Source organism: Phyllobates terribilis, unplaced genomic scaffold, assembly GCF_046119375.1.
Source record: "Phyllobates terribilis strain yellow unplaced genomic scaffold, ASM4611937v1 Scaffold_11__3_contigs__length_659146591, whole genome shotgun sequence".
Classification (NCBI taxonomy): Eukaryota; Metazoa; Chordata; class Amphibia; order Anura; family Dendrobatidae; genus Phyllobates; species Phyllobates terribilis.
The window spans coordinates 631,001,564-631,024,544 of NW_027362771.1; positions in this window are offsets into that span (position 1 = coordinate 631,001,564).

The following is a 22,981-nucleotide window of genomic DNA, read 5'->3' on the forward strand; positions in this document are numbered from 1 at the left end:
TCTACTTATCCAAGTGATTATGAGCTTATTGTTTCCATGATACATAGTACCTTATGTTACTTGTACATTTAATTCAATTTTATTGTAGGTCATTTACATTTTTTTTTTTAGCTGAAATTTATAGAAGATTTTTAATCTTTCAAACTTTAATATTTCTAACTCGCATTGAGGGGCCAATATATTAGACATTTCCATCCCATATATTAATTCATTATCAAACTGCACAGTATAATAAGCATCAAGGAAGCTCGATTCGTTTTTCAAAAATTCAATTTATGACAAATAAATTTGTGAGAGTCTCCAAAACTGGAAAAGCTTGTAATTGCTCCGAAATTACACATGAGGGAGAGAAGAGAGAATGAATCATGGTGACCATAAGAGTTTACATTTTAAAGGCAAGAGAAAGAAGTCCTATTTACTATAAGAGCTTACACTCTACAGGAGAGAGAGGACCACACTGATAATAAGATCTTACACTCTACGGGAGAGGGAGAGAGGACCCCACTGATCAAAAGAGCTTACACTCTACAGGAGAGAGAGGACCCCATTGATTATAAGATCTTACACTCTACAGGAGAGAGAGGACCCCACTGATTATAAGATCTTACACTCTACAGGAGAGAGGACCCCACTGACCATAAAAGCTTACACTTTACAGGAAGGAGAGGACCTCACTGACCATAAGAGCTTACATTCTACAGGAGAGAGAAGACTGCACTGATTATAAGATCTTACACTCTACAGGAGAGAGAGGACCGCACTGATCATAAGATCTTATACTCTACAGGAGAGGACCCCACTGATTATAAGATCTTATACTCTACAGGAGAGAGACTTACATAGTAATTTGGGACATGGAAAACTACTCTGCTGTACAAACTGGAAACTGTTGATTTGTGATGGCCTAAGTACCAACCACCATTGTGCAAGGTATGATAATCCATTAGATGTCATTGCTGCAGGGTATTATCGGGGGGACTGCATGCAATGCAAAAGAATGGTAGCCTACTCTCTGATTCCTCAGCAGTTTGGAACATGATGCTGGGGCCTGCTGAGCTGTCTGTTTTGATTAACAGCTCGGCCATCCAATCTGAGACCGGGAGGTGCTGAGTAGAGATGAGCAAATGTTTCAATATTCAAATTACAATTGTCGAATCTGCAATATTCACTGATTTATTTGTCGAATAATCGTCGAACATTACCGAACGCTATAGGATTCAATGGGGGGGGGGTAAAAAAATGCATATACAACACCTTCAAATGGGCCCAAAAGCTTCCAAAGCACATCAAATTAGGAGTAGACACTTGGAAGGTGCCATCAATTGACCCAGAGTACAAGTACTATAATTATTACAACAATATTTATTCCTTGGTGCTTTACATGTGAAAAAGGGTCACCGTTGGTGACTCACCGACTGGTACAAGAGGAGAGAGGACCCTGCCCGCGAGGGTGCACAAACAATCTACAAGGGATGGGTGAGGATACAGAAGGTCAGGGTACAGCTAGTCATGCAGCGGTATGCTGGAGCAAGGGTTACCGCAGATTGAATGCTTGTCACAAAAAGTGGGTCTTCAGCTTCCTTTTCAAGGTTTCCACAGTAGGTGACAGTCTGATGTGTTGGGGTACAGCGTTACACAGTAGGTGTGATGCACAGGACAAATCTGACGAGAGCCTAAATTACAGTAAGCTTTAAGGAGCTCACAACTGAGCAGATTAACCCCTGCATCGATTTATATGAAGGCAAAAGGTTTTTAATGACTGCAGGAGTGGGAGGAATCAGACGCTGATGTATTCTGGCTCCTCACTGTCACAGTAAACACGTGACACCTTGCAAACTTCAACACAATATTCACAATGTAGACAGCAATGGTGGTCAGTCTCCTAGACAACGAGCTAACTCCTTTATGATTATATAGGCCATCATCTCCTTAGCTTGCTGCTGGTAATTTTCTGTGGGAATGAGCTCGTCTACCACCAGCCTGGAATACTTACAGTGAATTATGGCATGATGCCATGGTATTAGCAGTGCATCCAGTACCAGAAGCAAAACCATCCACAATTTCCTTCTCAGGAATTTTATTTGGTAGACTGAGTGGATTCCCAAACATTAGTTTCTCAGAAATAAGCTGAAGACACTGAGTGGCAGTAGGTGCAATTTTCTCCAGCATGTTAGATATCAGAGCTTGGAGTAAAGAGAAAGCAGCACAGTGGCTCAGAGGTTAGCACTACATCCTTGCAGCACTGGAGTCCTGGGTTCAAATCCCACCAAGGACAACATCTGCAAGTAGTTTGTATGTTCTCCCTGTGTTTGTTTGCATTTCCCCCAGGTTTCGTCCTCAGTAAAATAAGCAGCCATATAGGAGTGTTGACAGTTCAAAAAATAAGGGCCTGATACCACCATTTCCATGGCCAACAGATTGGAGATGGTGGAGTTCAAACTCTTAGTTTTGTCATGTGTAGGAGGAAGCAATCTTTTACGTGATCACAACTACGGGATCGAGGGCTGCCTGCAGTGCTGAGAGAGGGTGGGGTATGGTGAATCGGACATACTGCTAGACCGTGAGTGAGATGCAGGCAGAGATGATATGATGGATTGATAAAGTTGTGGTGTGCTTCTGAGATCGGTCAAAAAGCTGAAGAAAAGTATTCAAAATATATGAGGAGATTGCTAATTTGTGAATAAATATTCCCTCTAAAACAATAGATTTTATTTAGTTAATTAAAAAACACACCAAAAAAATCCTGTGTTTTAAAATATACTGTTGTCTTACTAGAAGACGATAAAGCTCCCAAAATGATGTAATGGCCTTAACAAGCCCTGATATGCCACTAATTGAATCATGCCTAGCACCCTAATATTGCGTATTTGGTGCCCCCACTCAACGGCGGCTGTCCTTGTCTTTCCCTGTTAATCCCTATCGGGTGATCTAAACAAGGTATATAGGTGACTGCCTATTCTAATACATAGTAGCTCCTATTTCTAATCAAGATATATAGGAGATATTAATAAACATTTTGACAAAAAGTAAGTTGATAGACTTATCTTATATCATATTAGCGCCTCGACGCGTTTCCCCAACTGTGTCTGATACATCAGGAGGAAGATGTAGATATTATAGATTCATAAAAAATGGAGCTGCATGATAAAAGCTGCAATATCTGCCCAAAGAATTATTGTAGAAAGAAAACCAATTTCTATTTTATCATGTGTTCCCCTGTGAGAACAATATCTACACCAAACAATTAATTTAAATTGAGTATAAATATTATGATGTGGACAGACAACTCTTCCACTACAGCCAACCCAGCAGATGGAAACACAATTAGGAGTGTTCACATTTAAGAAAAATAGGGTCTTACACCACCATTTCCATGGCAAACAGATTGGAGATGGTGGAGTTCACCCTCTAAACTTTGTCATGTGTAGGATGAAACAATCTTTTACGTGACCACAACTGTGAGACCGAGGGCTGGCTGCAGTGCTGAGAGAGGGGGGAGTATGGTGAACCGGACAAACTGCTGGACCGTCAGTGAGGTGCAGGCAGAGATGTTACGGTGGATTGAGAAAGATGAGGTGTGCTTAGTGAAACAAACACAGCAGGTATGTCCGCTTCCGTTACAGCTGACTGGCTCGGACTCTGAGTTACTAGAGTGGGTATACAACCATACGTTCTACGGTTGGATACCTGTGTGACAACACTTGGCATGGTAACAGAGGAGGAGCAAGAAGCAGCAGATGCGGTTGATGTGGCGACTGATGGTTGTTGAGGTTTGCATTTTAGCGCAGTGAGATAGCCAGTGTGAAGCATGTTGATTGCGCATGTGAAGGTTCATGCATGTAGTAGTCAAGTAACTGCACTTTTTCTCTCTACTGAGCTTTTTCTTGCAAAGTTTGAAGATAATGTGAGCTAGCTCATCCTTTCCGGTGTCAAAAAAGGCCCAGGAAGGTAACCATTGCTGCCCCTGCGAGCTGCAGACCCGTGACCCCTGCTGGCCACAGCCACAGTTGTGGCTAAGGATGCAGTGCTCCTCGACTTTGTATGACTCCATGTCTGCGCCATAGGATGCAACGTAACCTCCTCATCTTCCTCCTCCACCTCCTCAGATGAGCTACTCAGCTGCATGCCTCTGTGTTCGCATCAAGTGAGATCTACAATCTCACTATTATCTAATGTGTTATCCCATTCCTCGAACTGAGAGTCACCCTCTTCTTCTTGCCCTGACAGCACAGTACTGTCCGCGTGACCATTAGGCATCTGAGTCTCATCAGGATCACGTCTGCCTCTGGGTTAACTTCTGGTGACAAGAATCAGGAAGCTGCGCAGACCCTACTGTTTTTTTTCCTTGTATGGAGAGCGATATTTGCACCAAAAAATTTTAAGCTGAGATGTAGCCTGCTTTATATACCACAGTAGTAAGAAAAACAATTTTCAGTTTAACATCTCTGTGTACCCCTGTGTGGAGAATATTATCTGCACCAAATAATTAATTTCACTAGAGTATAATAATTGTAATGGAGACCAAAACCTTTTCCATTACAGCCAATTCAGAAGATGGAGACCTAACCAGGAGTGTTCACATTTCCTTAAATTAGGGCCTAACACCACCAAAGTGGCATCAATTTCAGCAGAGTAGAAATAGTTTAATGGAGACAAAAACCTCTTCCACTACAGCCATCTCGGTAGATGAAGAGTCAATCAGGAGTCTCGACATTTCCAAAAATTAGTGGCAGACACCAGCAAAGTGGCATCAATTTCAATACAGTAGAAATAGTAGAATTAGGAATGACACATCTTCCATTACAGCCAACTCAGTATTTGGAGATCCAATCATGATTCTCCATATTTCCAAAAATTATTGGCAGACACTAGTGATGAGCGAGCACTAAAATGCTCGGGTGCTCGAAGCTTGGGTCGAGCACATTGGAATACTCAGGTGCTTGACCCGAGCAACGAGCCCAATGTAAGTCTATGGAAAAAAGTTGATCATTTTTCTGGCGTTCCCCCCCGGCGGTCTGCAGAAGGTCAAAAATTGCCCAAATCGATGGGAACAGTGCTCAATTAAACATCAGGCAGGCAGAATATATATATTTTTATTAAAAAAAGAATTGGGGTGGGGTTCCCCGTAATTTTAGTCTCTAGCGGAGGTTAAGCAGACGGCTGGGGCAGATGTTTGAAGCCTAGGAAGGGGGTAATACCCACGGAGCTTCCCAGGCTACTAATATCAGCGAATAACTATGTTTTACTAGCTATTAAAATGGGGGACCCCCCCAAAAAATGACGTGGGGTCTACCCTATTTTAATAGCTAGCAAAGGCTAGGCAGACAGCTGGGGGCTGATATTAATAGCCCAGGAAGGGTGCCATGAATATTGGCCCCCTCCCAGGATAGAAACACCAGCTGTCAGCCTCCCCAGAAATGGCGCATACATAGGATCCGCCAATTCTGGCACTAAGACTCGCTCTTCCCATTGCCCTGTAGCGGTGGCAGTGGGGTAATAGGGCTGGGGTTGATGTCAGCTTATAATGCCAGCTGACATCAAGCCCAGTTTAGTAATGGAGAGGCGTCTATAAGACACCCCCATTACTAACCCCTTAGTCAAAGTTAAAAAAAAACATAAACACCCAGAATAAAGTCCTTTAATTGAAATAAAGACACAAATCTTTAATGTTCTAAATTAAACTCTACTTAACGTCACGCCCATTCCAGCTGAAGCCAACGATCTCCTGCAATAAAAGTAAAATAATTAACCAACCTCATCCTTACCTTTCCATAGTTCCCACGACAGCTTCAGCTCTGCTACATTGAGATGACAGGCTGGATCGTAGCAGAACGCTGCCATCCTGCTTGCCATGCCGCAGACACTGAGAAGCCTTGCGCTGCTCAGTGTCTGGCTGTGACAGCATCCAGATGAGCCGAGTTCATGTCCAATGAACTCAGCTCACCTCATGCACGTCACTGACAGCGTGGGAGAATTCTCCTGCGCATGCGGTGCCGGCAAATGACGTCACCGCTTGAGCAGGAGAATTCTTCCATGCTGGGATTGCATTGAGATGGCAGGCTGGATGGTAGTATAAGGCTGCCATCCAGCATGTCATCCTTCAGAGACAATGCCTGCGCTTCGCAGTGTCTCTGAAATATGGCATGCAGGATGGCAGTGTTCTGCTACCATACAGCCAGCCATCTAAATGCCGTCCCAGCGTGGAAGAATTCTCCTGCTCAAGCGGTGACGTCATTTGCCGGCACCGCATGCACAGGAGAATTCTACCACACTGTCAGTGACGTGCATGAGGTGAGCTGAGTTCATTGGACATGAACTCGGCTCATCTGGATGTTGTCACAGCCAGACACTGAGGAGCTTCACTGAGGAGCTTCTCAGTGTCTGCGGCACGGCAAACTGGATGGCAGCGTTCTGCTGCGATCCAGCCTGTCATGTCAATGTCATGTCAATTTTTTGGGGTGTCCCCCATTTTAATAGCTAATAAAGGCTAGGTATTCAGCTGGGGGCTGATATTAGTAGCCTGGGAAGCTCCATGGGTATTACCCCCTTCCCAGGCTTCAAACATCTGCCCAAGCTGTCAACTTAACCTCCACTAGAGACTAAAATTATTTGGAACTCCACACCAATTTTTTTTTTAATAAATCCTTTATTTTAACACTAAATGATAAGTACAGTAACCAACACTGTCACTGTACTTATTATATATCTGACTGACATGTTTATATCTATATAATCTATGTGTGATGCTCTATTTTTTCTGTTCTAAATTGTCGGGTACCGAAGTATGCCACTGATGAATTGCCGGCCGGCTTTTTTAAAGAGACAGGTGCATGAAAACACTATTATTTTTTTTTTAATAAATCCTTTATTTTAACACTAAATAACAAGTACAGTAACCAACACTGTCACTGTACTTATTATATATGTGACTGACATGTTTCTATCTATCTAATCTATGTGTGATGCTCTATTCTTTCTGTTCTAAATTGTCGGGTACCGGTGTATGCCGCTGATGAATTGCCGGCTTTTCCTATTTCACTGTGAACACTGTTCCCATCGATTTGGGCAATCACTGTAATGTCACAACTACCATGGCTGTGACATTACAGTGAGTGGCAGACAATCCCTGCTTGATTGGTGCTCTAAATAGCACCAAACATGCAGGACGGGGACCCGAGCTCCCGCCCGAGCACCTCGAAAGTACTCGGCGAGCTCCGAGCATCTCGAGTACTGAGATGTTTGGGCGAGTACCGAGCAGTGGCGAGCATGCTCGCTCATCACTAGAGATGATCGGTGTTAGACTCAAACTGTTCGCCAATCTCAAATTCAAGCTGTTTGGGGCAGTGTTCGAGCCGTTCGGTGAACACGAAAAATTTGCGAAAAATTTGGCTGTTCGAGGTTATGTTCGATAACTGTTCGTGCACCAAAATCATAACTGGATTTTTTCTCAGTAATGCTGAAAATTAATGTTAATACGCAGTTTGAGTGCACAGCGGGGCGGGGGGAGGGGCATGGGATGGATCTCTGCAGAAATAATGAAGATTTCCATTTTTTTTTCTCTTTCCCGCATTTACAGTGGGGAGGTGCAATCTGTCAGGTTATCAGCAGCGCACACACGGAGCGAAGTGCTTTTTTTCACACAAGCAAGGGCATGTGTCATTGGCAGTGTATGTCACATGTCCTTGCCCTATAAGACTCAGCCATTTTACACGTAGCCACCATTTTCTCACAGCTGCAGCTGCGTGTTAGACGGCACCGCTGTTGCTGTGTGCGCTATACTTTGAGTGTTAATTTCAAGCCAATTTTCGCACAAATCTACAGATAGCTTGGGAGTAGGGAATAGTTGTGATTGCAGTCCGTTTGAGGACTAGGTTACATCATTTCCTACGACTTTTATCAGGCAGGTCTGTGCTGTTAAATAGATAGGTTGGGAGTAAAGACTAATTGTAATTGCAGTCCTTTTGAGGGCTAGGTTACATCAGCTCCTATCACTTTTTGCCAGGCAGGTCTGTGCCAGTGCTGTGCAAGTTTTTTTCACAGCATTTGGCTAAATCTAGCTAAGCAAATCCTTTTTGGCCCCTTGCAGTTTGTGTTAGTCAGTGGCGTAGCCTATCTGTGTTACAAGCTACACTACCTGTGTATAGAATACAATTTTTTTTACTGCACCTAGCCAAGTAAAACCTTTTGGGCATAGCATCATTCTATTAGTCCATCTATACTAACCTCCACCTGGTTGAAAATTCAAAATAATTTTTATCTGCATCTAGCTCTGAAAAAATATTTGGGCTTGGGCTTGAAGCAGTGTGTGGGACTTGTTCTATTAGTCCATCTATACTAACCTCCACCAGGTTGCAAATTAAAAATAATTTTTTTCTGCATCTAGCCCGGAAAATAATTTTGGGCTTAGTAGCAGTGTGTGGTACTCATTGTATTAGGCCATCTATATGAAGCTCCACCAGTTTTCAAATTACTAATAATTTTTAGCTGCATCTTGCCTGGAAAATAATTTTGGGCATAGTAGCAGTGTGTGGTACTCATTGTATTAGGCCATCTATACCAAGCTCCACCAGCTTGGTATAGATGTCCAACTCACTTAATGAGTTCAAGAGAGGCCTGGACGCCTTTCTTGAGAACAATAAAATTACATCTTATGCTTAGTGATAGTTAATTAATCCAGATTGGTGTCGGGAAGTGAATTTTTTCCTCAATGATGTCAATTGGCCTATACCGCATGTTTTTTTTTTTTTTTTGCGTTCCCCTGGATCAACGCTGCGGAATAGCTGCAGTGCACAAGAAATAGGCTGAACTGGATGGACGCTTGTCTTTTTTCGGCCTTATAAACTATGTAGCTCTGAAATTAATAATAATTTTTAGCTGCATCTTGCCTGTAAAATAATTTTGGGCATAGCAGCAGTGTGTGGTACTCATTCTATTAGGTCATCTATACTAAGCTCCACCAGCTTGGAAATTAATAATAATTTTTAGCTGCATCTAGCCGAGAAAATAATTTTTCTTCCCAATAGTGAGTGGTAGTATTAGAAATATGGGGCGCGCTCCTGGCTAACAAAAATATGCGCTTCATAACAAAAAACACCAGCCTAGCGCACTGCATTAATAAGATGGAATCATTGTCTCTCCTAGTGCTAGGCCTACTACGCCGGCTAGAATTCCTGTGCCTAAAACACAATGTATGGGCCCGCGCTAGCCACGATGCTGAGGGGTCTAAAGCTGCTGCTAACGCTTTATCACAATTCAATTGGCAGATTTTCACAGAGCTCCTCCCCAACGCCCACCCATTGGGCAACAGTTGCCCACCCTCCCTATGGGATCTAGTGGCGAATAGTTGATGCCATTAATCAGAGCATCAGTTGCCCCTTCGACGTGTCAAGCATACGGTAAGGCATGGGAAGATTGGACACGACTAGTAGCAGGCAGACGGGTTGACCAATGTGAACAAGCCAGATTACAAGTCATCATAGAATTTCTCCACAAGCTAATGATGAGGAGCATACCAGCGGCGTCAGTTCAGCGGTGTCTGACCGGAGTAGCATTTCACTTCCAACTACTGAATTGGGGAGATGTGACAAAGAGATTCATCATCAGACAATCCATAAAAGGGTGGAAAAGGGGTCAGCCAAGTCAGGAGTGTAGACGTCCCGTCCCGTGTCACTAAAACTGATTTCTCACATCATATCCCTAACACCATTAACATGACACTCACAATTTGAAGCAACACTACTGTCTATTGCATTTGCCATCGCCTTCTTCGGGGCGCTATGCATAAGTTAATTAGTCCCTCAATCCAAAATTACCACCAGTGGAGGCTTATTACACCAGGACGTAGTCATAGCCAATAATGCAATACGTCTACGCATACGCCAATCGAAAACGGTTCAAGCGGGCAGGGGCACTTGGGTACTTCTACAACACACAAACGGTACACTGAGTCGGGTAACAATATTAAAAACATATATAACCATCAGATCACAAAGTAATTTCTTCCTATCACACATTAATGGAACGCCATTATCAAGATACCCGTTCCAAGCTATATTTAATTATTGCATAACATCGGCAGGGAGCCACCTCAAAGATTACGGGACACACTCATTCCGCATAGGCGCCGCCACGGAAGCAGCAAGAGCAGGACTGTCAGAAACGGAAGTTCAGAGGATAGGAAGATGGCGATCCACGTGTTTGGCGAGATACATAAGACTGGACTTGTTATCCTAACGTGGTTTGTTCTATTACAGGTGACGCTAAGCCAACAGTGTGGGTGATAGGCCACTCGTAAATATATTGGGAAGAAAAAAGGGCGAAAGTCCGCCCTGGCGGGAGGAAATTAGAGTTTCATAACACATATTTCAACTGGAGAGGTATTAGAGGCCTGCTAAGGCCACAGGTACTAATGGAGGTAATCAAGGTAGGGAGAGAGGCAAGAGGTCCGGTCATCTTAGTTATACAGGCCGGGGGAATTGACCTAGGTCATCACAAGAGCGCATAACTAATGGCAATAATGAAACAAGACACTGAGCGCTTCAGAGAATTTTTCACAAAACTAACTATAGTATGGTCAGAGATTGTGCCGATAGCAGCATGTCAAGGTGCGCGAGACATCACGGCCATCGAACGAACAAGGCGGGTAATAAATATTCGGATGGCAAAATTTAGAAGAGACAGAAGCAGTGTAGTGATACAACACCGACAACAGAAAGGAGATAAAGCAGGCCTCATACGGCCCGACGGTGTTCACTTAATGGATATTGGACTGGACATATTCCTGTCAGGACTCCAGGACGGAGTGGAACAAGCGTTAAGAGTGATGGATGGGGGTCAGAGTCCTGCATACGAGTACGCAGGATCCTCCGTGGCCTGGAAATAGAAAGGACATGTTGGAGAGTTACACTTGTTTGCCAACTTGCCGGTGTGGAGACCCAGGGCATGCTGCTACAAGCTGAATTATTTTAGAAATAAAATGCCTTTCTAATGGAATGAGTATAAAGAGTTAATAAAGCTGTGACCTATCCTCACCCATCCAGTTGTAAGAGTTACATTATTGTATTGTCAAGGAAAGGGGAGCGGTAGTGGGGCTGAGAGTCTGGGTTTGGTTGGGGGTCCTCACAGTCTGCCTAGGCTAGATGCAGTTAAAAATTCTTATTAGATACACAGGCGGTGCAGCTTGCTTCGCAGCTGGGCTACTACGCCCAAAGTATTGCCTAGGCTAGATGCAGTTAAAAATTCTATGCTGACTAGCAGACACTGAAGCTTTGGAGCAGACCTCTGAGTAAACAGCTCTTCAGACTCAACCATCTGTGTTACCCCAAGCCATAGTGTATGCAGTTTCTTACAGTTAAAAGGGGGGGAGCGACCCAACCCACCTGGAATTGACGATGCCAACGTCACGTAAAACGCAGCAAGGAGACTCCAAAAAGAGTCTCCATTTTTTCCAAAAATCGTGGCACAGACACCACTTAAGTGGCATCAATTGCCCAAGAGTTGCTTAAAATGGTTGGTGAGGTGATTTTACCAAATCCTCAAGCTTTTATTCTCCCCAGGATGACACAGGGGGAGAAAAGTCCATGCGGATCCATGATTTGTTCATCTTTATGAACGTGAGTCTGTCTACATTCACAGTGGACAGCCGCATGCGCTTATCTGTCAGCACACCACCAGCAGCGCTGAACACACGTTCAGAGAAAACGCTGGCTGCAGGGCATGACAAGATCTCCAAGGCATGAGTTGCGAGCTCCGGCCATTTTTCCAGATTGGAAGACAAAAATGTGCAAGGGTCCAGTGACACAGACATAGCTTCGATGTTCACTTGGAGATACTCCTGTAACATCCTCTCTAGGCGTGGACTATGTGTCAGACTTCTTGTCTCCTGTGGCCTTGCAAAAGATGGTCTAAAAAAGTGGTGAAACGATTCCACAAAATTGTTGTTACCAGCAGATACTGTGTTACTGTTACGGTTTGAGTGATGAAGACTCGACAATCCCATGGTTTGCAAGTTAGAACTGTGAGATTCTCTACGTGCACCACTGGTGTTTTGTGGAAAAGCACATGTTAGATTCTGCAACAGCCTCTGCTGATACTCCTGCATGCGTGAATCCCTTTCTATGGCAGGAATTATTTCAGCAAATTTATTTTTGTACCGGGGATCTAAGAGTGTGGCAACCCAGTAGTCGGGATTACTTCGAATTCTGACAATCCGAGGGTCATGTTGCAGGTAGTGCAGCAAGAAGGCACTCATGTGTCTTGCGCATCAAGGAGGACCAAGTCCTTGATGTGTTGGTAGCGAGGTAAGAATCATGCTTCCTTCCTCTGCCCTCTTCCCCCAACCTCGCACAAGAGAAATGTGATCAAGGTCTCTCTCATCTGATGAGTCTTACATGCCCATCGCCAGTTCGTCCTCCTCTTCTTCCTCGGCTCCTGCAACTTCCTCAACAGTTTGGCTGCTACCATGCGCCCTGGTTAATCCCTCTCCCTTGGTGCTGTTGACCGTCTGGACCTTGGAGATGTTATCCCTTCCGCTTACGACTCCTCCTCTACTTCCTCCACCTCCTCTTGTCCCACCACCTGACTCTGAATTCTGTTTAACGTGTGCTCCAGCATGTAAATCACCAGAATAGTCATGCTGATAATGGCATCGTCGTCAGCACTAAACATCTTCGTCGCCATTTCAAAACTGTGCAGAAGGGTTTTTGGCGCCCATGATGGTTCAGTCGCCACAGAGGTACTGCATCTCAACCAGAGGTGTGGTATCTCAACCTCAGGTAAGGAAGGAGTATGGCTCGGGACCCTAATACCTGCATCCAACACATACCCACAGTCGGGGTAGGGCGAGATTGCTCCTAAGGGAGAGCACAGTCCCAGGTCCCTAGCTGGTGGGAGGGTCCTATGTAGTAGGTGTGGGTGGAGAAAGCAGCTTAGGGGAGCACATGACAGGGAGAGTATAAATAGGAAGCCATCTTAGAAAGAGCAAGCCAGTCAGAGGAGAAGGACAGGAGCAGAGGCTCTGCATGAGCTCTGCTCCGGAGGCGGGCCTATCCTGGGAGGCCCAGGACTGAAGGAGAGAAGAGAGGAGTGGGAGCAGGAAGGCTCCAGGAACCGAAGGGACCCTAGGGGTACGGGCCGTGCAGAAGGCAACCCGTACGCCCGCTGCTACCAGGAGGTAGAGGGGTCAGGCCAGATAAGCGGAGAAACAGCAAGGCTCAACTAGAAACCGGAGGCTGCAGAATTTCATGTACTGCAGGCTAAAGTCCACACCAGCCTCACTAAGAAGGTAGCCACATAGGACCCAGGGGACGGAACACACGTCGCCAGCCAAGGCCCGAGGATACCGTATAGAAGTGTCACTGGGTGTGAGATGCAGGGAGAAGGCCAGAGAAAGGACACAAAGAAGGGGGTCCTGCTAAGTACTCCGGAGCTATCTGGGGGTGGACTGAACCCCTCACTGAGTACACACAGCACGACCGGGGAGATTGCTCTGGTACATGTAATCTGGATGGCAACAACTGTGAGTAAGGATCTTGGGACTGCATCACACGGACTCTGTGTTCATTACTGACTCCCTGCACTACAACCACCATCATCCAACTACACTGCCCTGAAGCCACACTCTTCCTGTGGGGAGTAATAATTCCATTGCTGCAAAACCACCAGCTTCAGAGGACAGTTCCGCAGCAGCGGCCCCTTTGGCCGCACTCCACAGGTGGCGTAGTCGGACATTATAAAACCCATATATACAAATTACCCTTGGATTGACCGCCCTGGGTCACGGACCGGGTCGCCGCCACAGTTACTAAAACCCCCAGCGTCTACCAGCCCGGCTCCGGGTACCCCAAGGCCCAGGGGGCGCGTGAACTTCATAGGTCGCTGATCTGAGACCACTCCTGCAGCGTGATTTGCCACACCTCTGGATCTCATTGGCCCAGGCTATACTTCAGAACGTATTGCACCAGGGCTTGTCGGTGCTGACACAGTCGCTGCAACATGTGCAGAGTTGAATTCCACCGTGTCGGCACATCGCATTTCAGCCGGTGAACTGGCAGGCCCAACGACTTCTGTAGAGATGTAAGTCGTTGAGCTGCGGGATGCAAACGGCGGAAGTGAGCACACAGCGACAGTGCCCTCTGCAGAAGGCCATCTAGTCCGGGACAGTGGGCTAAAAATTGCTGTACAACCAGGTTCAACATGTGAGCCATACAAGGCACGTGTGTGACATTGCCCCGGCGAAGGGCCGCACCCAGGTTTGCAGCATTGTTTCACACAGCCTTCCCTAGTTGCAGGTCCAGTGGAGACAACCATTCATGATGCTGGGTCTCCAGAGCTGACCACAACTTCTCAGCTGTGTGACTCAGATTTCCCAGACATTTCAAAAAAACATCGCCTGATGCCGTTGAGCCCTGCTGCCAGCATAGTAAGGAGGTGTGCAGGATTCCTTCTGCGCAGTTAGAAAGCAGGTGGCATTACCAGACAGGCTTTGGGTGCAGGTGGAGGACCGAGAGGAGGTTGAGGAGGCAGAAGCAGTGGAGGAACTTCTAGATATAGAGGATTGACGTACAACTCGTGGGGACGGCAAGACTTGGACAGCAACCCCTTGTCCTGCTGTCACCATACTTACCCAGTGCCCAGTCAGCGACATGTAATGCCCCTGTCCATGCCTACTCGTCCAAGTGTCTGTGGTGAAATTCACCCTGTCACACACAGAGTTTCTCAAAGAAGCGGTGATGTTGTGTGCGACATGCTGGTGGAGCGCAGGCACACCTTTCTTTGAGAAGTAGTGCCAACTGGGCATCTGGTACTGGGGCACTGCGACGGACATAATGTCTCGAAAATCCTCTGTGTCCACAAGGCAGAAAGGCAGCATTTATGTAGCCAACAGTTTGCAGATTCTGAAAATCAACCTCTTAGCTTTCTCATGGCTAGGAGGAAATGATCTTTTACTTGTCCACATCTGAGGGACCGAGGGCTGGCTGTTGTGCTTAGACGGGGTTGAGTAGGGTGTCCCCAGCAAACTGCCGGTCTGTGAGGAAGATGCAAACGAAAAAGTTAGGTTGCCTTGATCCAAAGGTGGTGCTCTCGATGTCGGAGTGCGCTCAACACCAGCTGGTGTTTCCACTTCGAAATGAAATGATGACCTGACAATCACACTGGCTGTTGCGGGTAAAGAGGTGGCAGGTCTGCATCCAAAAACATGTGTGACTGCTGTCCCCCCAGTCACAGAGGATGAAGAGACCACGGATGCACAAGATGGGGCAGACGGTGGTTGGCCCGGCCCGCTAGGCCGCATTGTAGCACAGTGAGCTTCCCACTGCAACTTATGCTTCATATCCATGTGACGGTTCATGCATGAAGTAATCAAACTATGGATTTTTTGGCCTCTACTTAGCTTTTGGTGACAAATATTACAGATAACACGAGTTAGGTCATCCTTATCGATCTGAAAAAATGCCCAGGCTATGCAAGGCTTAAAGCCCATGCGACCTGAAGAGCCACTACGACTTGTGGTCAGAGGCAGAGTTGTGGTCAAGGATGCAGTTGTTGACGTGCTTCCAGTACTTCGTCTCTGTCCAGGAAGGCGCAACCTAACTTCGTCGTCAATAGCATCTGTGACGCCCAGCTGCGCTTGGTATCACAGATCCTAGAAGAGTGCATTGATGGAATCCTCCACAAGAGGCCCCCATAAACATTCACACATCTCCACCTTCCACCTCAGACAAGCAGAGGGAGCCCGTTAGGGATATAAATAGGGAAGGTGGAGCTAGGCAGTTCAGTTCCTCTGAAGAGTTCCTGCAGTAGAGAAGCCTAAGAGAGGTCAGTCTGCAGTGGAGCTCAGTCTAGTCTAGAGGACTCAGTTAATAGTTCAGCAGTGGAGCACGAGGCTCCTGTTAGCTAGAATCAGGGAGCCCAGTTAGAGCTTAAGGTGTGCCGGCGCCATAAGATCGGTAAAGCGTGGCAAGTTGCCATTAGTGGGTATAGCCTAGTGAGGGCCCGAGTAGGCCGAAGGCAAGTGGAGAGTTAGTACATAGGGGGCAGAGGAGCTTAACCAGCTCACCCCGAAGCATTTACCGGACACCGGATCCGAGCTTACCAGGATCTCTATGACCCAGTAAGGCATAAACGGAAGCCCTGGAGAACTACAAGTCCCAGGATCACTAAGGTGCTGATACGTAACATAGCCAGGAGACGCTTAGGCCCCGCATACTGGGAGCATGAACTCCAAGACAAGACCCTTCCACAAGGTCAGCCAGCGCAGGGCAGAGACAAAGTTAGGCCTAGCTCCAGGCAGGTCAGAAACTTACTATGCAGAGGCAAGAAACAGGAGGCCCTACACCCGCTCATTGGGGAAGATCCTGATATGCACCCTTCACCCTACAGTGCTCCGGGATGTGCCTGAATTTCCACCAGTAAAAGCTACTGAAGTGACTACCGTGTCCATTCCTGTTCTTGCTCTGACCCTGCTGGGTCTCGCCTGTCCTGTGGGGAGCTATACCATCGAGCTGCCTTATCACCGGCCTCAGTGGACTGCTGCAGTGCTGGTGCTTCTCACCAGATACCACAGGTGGCGTCACGAACTCTTATAAAATTAACAATTATCCACCCTTTTAAAGAGTGACCCCAGGGTACGGGCCCGGGAGCCGACCACCGCGACATCCCAATGGCCAGGCAAAGGCCCGGGTACCGAATCATCCACATCCCCTGGGCTAGTCACATCCTCCTCCTCTGCTGACCTCATCGACTGGCTGACTGTGGATTGACAGTAAGTGGGATCTCCAACCTCGTCATCATCACCCTGTGTGTTCTCACACCCATCGTCCTCAGAGCCAACCTCTTCCTGCCCTGACCGAAAAGTCAAGTTGTCGCTCCAATCAGGTATTTGAGTCTCATCATCATCTTCATCATTGTCTCCACCAACAGGAATTACAGTTTTTATAACGAGTGTCTACATTATGCTCCAAACCTTGTTCATCTGGTCCTGGATCCGACTATTAAAGATTCTGGGAATCAGTGCTGATCATTTCCTCATCTGGATTAACAGACCTCCGTTTACCAGGCTATAGTATGAGTAAACAGCTGTGCAGACTCAACCATCTGTGTTACCCCATACTCAGACGGGCAGCCGGAGACTTGGGAGATGTGAGGAAGCAAGTGCGATTGGGGTGACACCTCTGAGGACTGAAGTATTTGTGATGTTGAAGTTGAGGTGTAGGAGAGCCCACTTGAAGGAGCACTTGATATCCGTTGAAGCACCTGCTGTTTTTGTGCCTCATCTGGAATTTGTAGCGATGGGCATGTCCGTAAGAAAGGGATCGTATCACATTGTCCACAAAAAGAAGTAGACATCTTAGTTTGGCTGGAAGATGGTCTTTCTTCTGAAGATGTTACTCCCCCCCACCGAGGGGGGCTCGACCCACCAGCGGACAGGCACAAGTATTGGGAGAGGGGGGCTGGCCGTCAGGGTCCACCGCGGCTCTGGCGCAAACCCGGCGACACGGAGGTCGCACGGGCAGGAACGGACTGGCCGTGTCGGCTTGGCACTCCAGCGTAGTCCCTCTGCCCACTCGTGCCCGTAACCTCAAAGGGATGCGCAAGCGGCAATTCTTCCCAGGGCTGTTCCCCGCCCAGCAGGAACATGGGGGAGCTCAGGTCGGCCTTCCACTGTACTCCCTTACCTCCCTCGTCCTCTTTCCTTCTTCCGTTCTCCATCTAACCCCTCGGCTCTGTGGTGTCCGCTCTCACTCCAGCTCTCTCCTTCTCACAGGTGGACTACCGCATGTATTCACACTGTGGCGAATCTTTTGGGCCCAGGCATAAGAATTTGTCGAGGTAATGGATAATATGTGCCCCCTTAGAAAAGTCCATTACAACCCTTTCGAGGAAGCAACTAAATGCCTCAAATAGTGAGCAGGATCTGGAGCACCCCATGGGCAAACAGTGATCTATATAGTATGCTCCTTCCCAGAAGCAGCCCAATAGGTGGACACTATTCGGAGGCACAGGTAGCAAGTAACCGGAATGCGCATCAATGTCTGTTTTGGCCATGAGGGTGACCCTTCCGAACTTCTTGATCCACCTGATTGCCTTGTCAAAGGATGTACAGTATATGCTACTGTACTTGGTTCCGCGTCGATGTTGTCGTTTACGGACCTGCCCTTTGGATATGACAAATGGTGGATTAGTCCGAATGCATTGGGTTCCGTTTTGGCACAACTCAAACCGGGGATACCACTACGTATTGTAAGGAAAATGTTCTGAATGGAACCACCATTCTACCTAAATATATTTCTTGTTAATTTTCTTGTCACGACGTCTGGGTGTTGGTAGGCTGATTTTAGATTTTTACTCCAGCCTTTCTTGATTTTAGAAGGGCATGACATGCCTATATCTGTGTCTCCCACTCCTTTTACTCCTCCACCTCTTTTCTTTTCGCATGACTATATGTACTTGTCACTTTTCCATGTGCTAGTTGTGTCTTCTGAGCAGATTGTCAGCTTTTGGACACCTTTGAAGTGTTTTCTATGTGTTTTCTATGTATTTCTATTTCTCTGCCATTGGTTTTAATGGTGTTCGATGGTGTTCGACGAACAGTTCGACGAACAGTTCAGCGAACATACGGGTGTTCGACGAACCGAACTCGAACACTACGGGGTGGCTCAACACTACTCATCACTAGCAGACACCAGTAAAGTGGCATCAATTTCACTTCAGTAGAAACTGTAGCATTAGGAATGACACTTCTTTTTCTACAGCCAAGCCAGCAGAGGGAGAAACAATCCGGAGTGTTCACATTTAAAAAAAATTAGGGCCTAAAACAACCGAAGTGGCATCAATTTCACTAGAGTATAAGTAGTAATGCTGACCGTCACCTTTCCCCTACAGCCAACCCAGCAGATGGAAACACAATCAGAAGCATTCACATTTAAAAAATGAGGGCCTAAAACCACTAAAATGGCATCAATTTCACTGGAGTAAAAGTAGCATAATGGGGATCAACACCTCTTCCACTACATCCAACCCAGCAGATGTAGAAACAATCAGGAGGGTTCACATTTAACCAAAAATAGGGCCTAAAACATGCAGCAGTAGCAGGTGCAAGAGCAGGCTCAGGAGCCATATCACAGACTGCAGCACACTAAAAAATTCAACATCGCCTAGTCTGTACTGTCTGTGATTGGGGTGCAAAAGTCCTTGTATATCCATGACTGGCTCATCTTGATGAAAGTTAGCCAGTCTACTCTTTCATGGGACATCAGGCTCTCTGTCAGGACACCACCAGTAGTGCTGAAGACACGTTCTGAGATAATGCTGGCTGCCGGGCATGGTAAATCCTCCAAGGTGTGACAGGTGAGCCCAGGCTATTCATCCATTTTTGAAGACCAAAATGTAAATGGGTCCACATCCTCCCTGATGGTATTCATATTGAGCTAGATACTCCTGCACCTTCCTCTCCAGTCGTTCACCATGTGTCAGATTTGTACTCTGTTGTGCTGGTGCACAAGCTGACCTAAAAATTGTGTGAAAGGACTCACAGAAAATGCTTGTGCAATTTACGCTGCTGCTGCTGCTGCTAATGTTTTGGCATTGACGAACTGACGTGCCAGAGGTTGAAAGACTACAGCTGCGATGCACACTGTTTGCCTCACTGATATCTTAGGGAAAACCTCACTTAAGGTTGCTTAAAAGCTGGTTTTGATACTCCAGAATTAGCAGGTCCCTTTCCAAAGCGGGAAGCATCTATCTGGCAAAATTTACTATTATAAAGTGGATCTAACGAGTGGCAACCCAGTAGTCATCATTATTTTGAATCTTAACTATACGGGGAACATGTTGCAAAACTCATATGTCAGAATACTCCAGGAGGTCCAAAACCAGGCTGCATTGATGGCTGCATAACACTGATGCTGGTTTCTTCCGTTCCCTCAGGCCAATCACCACGTTCAACAGAGAGGGGATTATTATCCTCTTCATTTCTGACTGTTGCTCGACCATCACCTCTTCCTCCTCCATTTGTTCCTCAGCTCTTGCACCTTTACTTACAGTCTTAGGGTATCACTAACCTCCCTTGATCGCAGTAATCCATAGTCACTTGGAATCCGCCTGTGTTACGACAGTCTGGAACTTTGAGACGTTTTTATCCCTTCTGCATCCTCCTTTTCTTCTGGGACAACCACCTCCTGCCACAGGCTATTCAAAGTCTGCTCCAGCATGCACATGCCAGGAATAGTGATGCTGATGATGGTATCGTCAGTGCTAACCATTTTAGCAGCCATTTCAAAACTGTGCAGAATGGTGGAATGGTCCTTAATCTGTTCCCACTCCGTAAACGTGATATGCCGCATGTCCATACTGCGTTGGCTTAGGCTATACGACATGACATACTGCGTCAGGGATCGTTGCTGCTGCCACAGTCGCTGAAACATGTGCAGAGAATAATTGCACCATGTTGGCACATCGCAAATCAACCTGTTAACCTGCATGGACAAAGACCTCTGTATCAATGCGTCAATGACATGAGGGATGCAAACGGCGGAAGTGAGCACACAGCTTCCGTGCTTTGTGAAGAAGCTCATCCAGGCTGGGATATTGGCAGAGAAATCTCTGAATTACCAGGCTGAGGATGTGAGCCATGCAAGTCACATGTGTAAGTTTGCCTCAGCCTAATGCTGTCACCAGGTTTGCACTGTTATCGCACACGGCCTCCTCTGGTTCTAGATTCAGCGGAGACAGCCATTGCTGAAACTGAGCCTGGAGAGCTGTCCAAAACTCTTTAGCTGTATGACTGAATGATTTCCAAGGCATATTCATTTTAAGACTGCCTGATTGCGGTGAGCCCAGACTGCGCAGTACGAAGGTGGTGTGGATTCGCTCTGCACTGTTGTCTCATTAAGGCAGAGGTTGAGTGCGCACTTGGTGGACCTAAAGGAGGTGGAGGACGCAGAAGCAGTGGAAGAAGTTGGGATATAGAGAGGTTTGCTTTGCAAGCCTTTGACATTCCAAGATTTGTGGAGCAGCCCCTTCCCCACCTACCCCCACAGCCACCAGAGTCACCCAGTGTCCAGTCAGCAAGATGTAACGCCTTTGACCATGCTTACTCGTTCAAGTGTCTGTGGTGAAATGCACCCTGGCAGACAAAGATTTACTCAAGTAACTGGTGATGTTGTCTGCAACATGTTGGTGTAGCGCAGGCGCAGATTTATTATAGAAGTAATGGCAACTAGGCAACTAGTACTAGGGGACTGTGACGGCCATAAGCTTTCGGAAAACATCTGTATCTACCAGGTAGAAATGCATTATTGTCGTGGCCAACAGATTGGAGATGGTGGAGTTACCTCTTAGCTTTCTCATGTGTAGGATGAAAAAATCTTTTATGTGACCACAACTGTGGGACAGAGGGCTGGCTGCAATGCTGAAAGCAGAGTATGGTGAAATGGACATATTGTTAGACCATGAGAGAGATGCAGGCGCAGATGTTACGGTGGATTGAGAAACATGCGGTGCTCTCGGTGAAACAAACACAGTAGGCATGTCTGCTTCCAATATGTGACACCCGGGAGGAGGAGAGAGATGACTTGATAATAATATGTCTGAGTTGGTTGGACTAGGGGATGCCTCAATCCTTCCCCGCTCGCTAGCCCACCCTGAGAGTTGGGGTTCTCAAGGCCGGGCCACTGTGCAAGGTGGATGTAGTCGCGGCATAGGCCCGGTCCGTGCCCAAGGTTGTCACATAAAAAGTTAAGGGCTAGGAGGGACGGTGACAGTGGTTCCAGTGGTGTGAAAGACTATGCCACCTGTGGTGTCTGGTGATGGCCACCAGCGCTGCGGCAGTCCTCTGAGGCGGGATGTAGTGGCAGCTTTGGATGGTGCTACTCCCCACAGGCAGAGCAGGGCCTCAGGGCAGAGACGCGAATGGAGGGAGTAGTAGTGAATTCTGGTGCAGTGCGGTGCGGCGTGGGAATAAAGGACCGGAGGCCATAAGGGTAGTCTTCCAGGTTTTACTCACGGTAGAGCATGCAGCTGCAAGGCTTCTCCCTGCTACTCATGGCGCTCTGCGGCCACCAGGACCAGGGGTCCGACCACCTCCGGGTAGTTCAGATGCTTTGGTCAGGACCCCGCACCAGAGTGTTCCTAGACTTTCCCACTAGGTCCTCTCCTGCCCGTGTGTAGTACGTGTAGTAAGGCCGGATCTCCCTCTGGTCTATGCACAGAACAAGGGTACGGGTGGCGACTAAGCTCCGTCCGGTACCCGGTGGGATCCACTGAGCCTTCCGGGCTTTCCTGACTAGGATGTGAAGTAACGAACTAATGTATCGGGGGCAGTTCCCCTTTTGCAGCAGGAGTCCCTCTGACTAGGCCAGAATAAAGAGTACAGGTGGCATATGCCGCTCTGTCCTTATTCTCCGGGATCCTTTTGCCTGTGGAGCTTTACTCCTCCGCTCCCCTCCAGGCCTTCTTAAGTAAGGACCTTGACTGGGTAGAGACAGCCGTTAACTCTTGCCTGCTCCTCGACTCAAGGCCAGAGTATGAGGACCATGTCCCCATCAACTGCAGGTTCACACAGAAAGCCACGTTCAGTGATGAAGATCACAATCAAAGAACTTTAACTTAAGGTGGCTGACTATTAAATATGAATTTAGTGGTGTTACCTCTAAGTGCGTCCTCCACCCTCACCCACTACATGGTTCCCCCTATCTTTTGGTTACCCCCATCTCCTCTTATCCCGGCTGGGGCAGCACCCTGGTTCATATAGGCCCCCCCACAGGTGGGAGAGGTGTAGTGTTGGATGCAGAGGTGGGGTTCTGACAGCTGCACCATCCTTACCTCGAAGGAGAGATACCACACCTCATTAAAGAGATGCAGTACCCCTGTGGCGACCGAACCCTTAGGGGCGCCACAAATACAGCTGATAGGCTCTCACTAAGCCTAACTTGAGCAGATAGAGAACCAGAGGTTCTGCGGTGGGAAACCATGTGTGCATGTG